We start from the raw sequence: 3,984 nt of genomic DNA on the forward strand, positions 1-3,984 counted from the left end.
ATTTTTAACTAGACTTGTTATGCCGTTTCGTAATTTTCTTATATTGGTTCTTTATTATCACGACGCTATCGGTTGTAAATTTGTAAAAATATAACCTTTTTAGAACTTGTTATTCCCAAATTAAACCAAGACAAGCAAATAGTAAAAAAAAACGAAATGTTTTTGAAAAAAATTGGGGTGTTTAGCGGTTCCAATAGAGTTTTGTGTAAGGCTTGTAATTAGGATTTGCAAAATTCAAGGTTTTAGCATCCCCCCCCCACACTTAAATTACACATTGTCCTCAATGTGTCCAAAAATAATATTTTCGGTTGATTAGAATGTGTAAAAGTGGGTTAAAAAGCAAAGATTTATGTTACTGGCTTCCTGGACACGGCCCCGTGGTGACCGGGCACGGCCCCGTGGTCAGGTGCCAGTAATAGAAATTAAAGAGTTAAGACAGAAGCCTGGACACGGGGGCGTGTCCGCTGAACACGGCCCGTGTCCAGTTACCTGAACTGGGTGTTTTTCTGCAGGTGGTTCAGCACGGGGCCGTGTTGGTTGAGCACGGCCCGTGTTGAGCCTTCTGTGATGGAGATTTGTGTCGGGTTGCTCTGTTCTTTGTGCATGGGTCCATTTTTCTTGTTCCCTCTTTCATCCATTACCACCATGAGTGTGTTTTATTCTGCAAATTAAAACTAAAAGATTAAACTAACTAAGGATAGTTCCGCGGAATGCCTCCATGGCGCGCCACGTTTATAAGGGTCCTTGGCTAGACCCAATGCGAGGTTATATGTTTTCTGAGTGGGATGTCTGGCGTCCCATGTTACACCGTCGGAGAGCAGCATCCAAGCTCGAATCAATAACCTTCATGTAATTGACCGGGTCGTCGTCCTCAATTCTCTTCCCAACCCCGAACTTCACTTCATCATCCCCGTACCTCAAGGTGAGTGTTCCGTCATTCATATCTACCACTGCTTGGGCGGTGGCAAGGAAGGGTCTCCCTAGTATAAGGGGGACCTCGGTGTCTTCCTCCATATCGAGTATGACAAAGTCAGCTGGATAAACGAATCTGCTTACCTTTACCAAGACATTCTCGATGACACCTTGTGGGAATTTGACGGATCGATCAGCGAGTTGTATGCTCATTTTTGTAGGGCTTGTGGTTCCTAAGCCGAGTCTTTTAAACATTGATGAGGGCATGAGGTTAATGCTAGCCCCAAGGTCGGCTAAGGCATTACGAACGGGTGATTCCCCTATTGAGCAAGGAATCATGAAGCTTCCGGGATCAATTTTCTTTTGGGGAAGTTTATTGAGTACGAGGGCAGAGCATTCTTCGCCTAAATTGACTAATTGCAAACTTTCAATTTTCTTTTTATGCGTAAGGAAGTCCCTCATGAATTTAGAGTACTTGGGCATTTGGGTTAGGACTTCGATAAAAGGAATATTGACATGCAATTGTTTTAACAGACTTTCGAATTTCGCGAATTGCTCATTGGTCTTTTGACGAATTAACCTACCGGGGTATGGAACTCGAGGAGCCTTGGTAGGCTCTGGTGACGGAGGGGAGTTCTTTTCCTGCAGAGGTGTGGGTATTGTTTCCTCCGTTGGTGGCAGCACTTCTGCAGGCCCTACGGTGCGGTTTCATAGTGTGATGAGGTGAACTTGCGCTTTTGGGTTCGTTTCGGTATTGCTAGGTAATGCGCCTTGTGGTCTCTCGGAAAAATTTTGAGCTATCTGATTTAATTGTTTTTCTATGTTTTGAATACTAGCTTGTTGATTTCTAAAATTTGATTCTAATTGTAGAAACCTTTCCGAGTTTTTCTTATCAGTGTCGGAGACGAGGCGAGATACAGTATCTTCGAGCCTTTCTCGTCCACTTTGTTGTTGAGTGAAATTTTGTGACTCATTTCTTGGTTGCTGAAAGTTTGTTCGTTGGGTTTGTTGGTTACTACTATTGCCGGGTTCCCTCCAACCAAGGTTTGGGTGGTTTCGCCATCCTTGGTTGTAAGTTCCCGCTGGGGGACCCGACGGCCTAGGTCTATTATCAATGTAGTTTACCATTTCTTGTTGATCGTCTGTTTCTTTCATGCAACTCCAATTTTCATGTGACCCACCACACCCTTCACAAGCCATAACCGTGACTGTTTTTGTCATTTCCAATTTTTTTATCTTTGAAGAAAGGGCCTCGATTTGGGCTTGTAAAGAAGTGCTTTCATCGACCTTATGGGCGCCCGGGGCGATAGACTTATTTCCCCGGGGGGTGTGCCATTGAAAATTGGTTTGAGCAATTTCCTCAATTTGATTATATATTTCGTGTGGGCGTCGATTACCTAAAAGTCCCCCGGAGCTAGAATCAAGTGTCTGCCTAGTGTGTGGCAACAATCCATTATAGAAAGTGGATACTTGTTGCCATATTGCGAGGCCGTGATGGGGACACTTGCGTAATAGCTCCTTGAACCTTTCCCAAGTTTCATATAAGGATTCTCCGTCCTCTTGTGAATATGTATTAATTTCAGTCATTAACTTAGCAGTTTTAGCGGGGGGGGGGGGGGGGGGAAATACTTATATAGAAATTTTTGGGCTAGTTCATCCCAGGTGTTTACCGATCCAGCTGGGAGGGCGTTGAGCCAAGCTTTAGCTCGGTCTTTTAGTGAGAAGGGAAACATACGGAGGCGGATGGCGTCGTTTGATGCTCCATTGATCCGAAAGGTATCACATATTTCCAAGAAATTAGTTATATGTAGATGGGGATCCTCGTCCGCAAGCCCATGGAAGGTTGCGGAGTTTTGGAGCATTTGTATCAAATGCGGCCGGAGTTCGAAGTTATTAGCTTCGACATTCGGAGCATTGATAGCGGTGCCTAGATTACCTACGGTGGGTCGTAGATAATCCATAAGGGTACGTTGGTCCGCCATTGGAGGTGGATCACCCGAAACCTTCTCTTGGTTTTTGGCTTTCAACCTTTTTCTGAGAAAGCGTTCGGGTTCTTCTAGTGGTTCTTTTAGGTCTTTATTGGAACTGGAGCTCATACACTACGTAAGGTTGGCGTCGGGTTCCAAGTCCTGCAATAAAAACAGAAAAGAATGTTGGTCAGAAGGTTCACCACGGCCCCGTGTTGAGCGAACACGACCCGTGGTCGGAGTTTCAGTGATTGTTTTCCAAATCCCCAGTTACTGGAAGTTGGACACGGCCCCGTGTTGCACCGGCACGGCCCCGTGGTCAGCCTTCTGTAACTTGGAAAACAAAAACTGCCAGTAACAATGCTGGGCACGGCCCGTGTCCGACCAGGCACGGCCCCGTGCTGAGCTCTGCAGAAGCTGAAAAACTAAGAAAAATCCTAAAAATTAAAAAGAAAAATAAAAATATGATTAGGCCGTTGATTCCTAACTTTCTTAAAATCCTTGTGTCCCCGGCAACGGCGCCAAAAACTTGATGCGTGTGTAGTGTAATATATTTTTGATGTATATTTAAGCCCCTTTTTACACTTTTAGCCAAGTTTTAAATTTATAAAACACGATATTCACTAACACTAAACACACATATGGGCAAGTGCACCCATCGTGGACGTAGTATAGTGTTGGTAAGATACCGAGGTCGTCCAAGGACACAAGAGCTTTTAATACCGGTTTATCCTCAACGTCTAATCAAATCAAAAAGTGAGAAAAAATGTTTTAATCTAAGAAAATAAAAACTAACTAAATGCTGAAAAATAAAATAAAATAAAAACAGATAGACAAGATGAATCACTTGGATCCGACACGTGTATTAGTATAACCTTTGATTATTTTCGCACTTTTGCACTTGTTTAAGAGATTATCTTAGTTATTGTAGTAGGCCCCTCTTTTGAAGGCGACGTTACCCTCAACCCAGTAGTTTGAGTCAGCAAGGATACAATCCTAAAGGGTCGGATTATTTAAAGATAATGAATTAAGTTATTAATGCAAATTGTGGTAGGCCCCGCTTTCGGCGGTGACGTTACCCTCGGCTAAGTAGTCTGAGTCAGCA

General features: G+C 43.7%; 1 non-coding gene across 1 annotated transcript; it reads left to right on the forward strand.

Annotated features, from left to right (window-relative positions):
• Positions 1-2,398: 2,398 nt before the first annotated feature.
• On the forward strand, positions 2,399-2,505 carry LOC118482390. Its single transcript, XR_004868430.1, has one exon. It is a non-coding gene; the product is annotated as a small nucleolar RNA R71 (small nucleolar RNA).
• The last annotated feature ends 1,479 nt before the right edge of the window (positions 2,506-3,984 follow it).

The sequence above is a fragment of the Helianthus annuus genome, chromosome 9, assembly GCF_002127325.2.
Source record: "Helianthus annuus cultivar XRQ/B chromosome 9, HanXRQr2.0-SUNRISE, whole genome shotgun sequence".
NCBI classification, from domain to species: domain Eukaryota; kingdom Viridiplantae; phylum Streptophyta; class Magnoliopsida; order Asterales; family Asteraceae; genus Helianthus; species Helianthus annuus.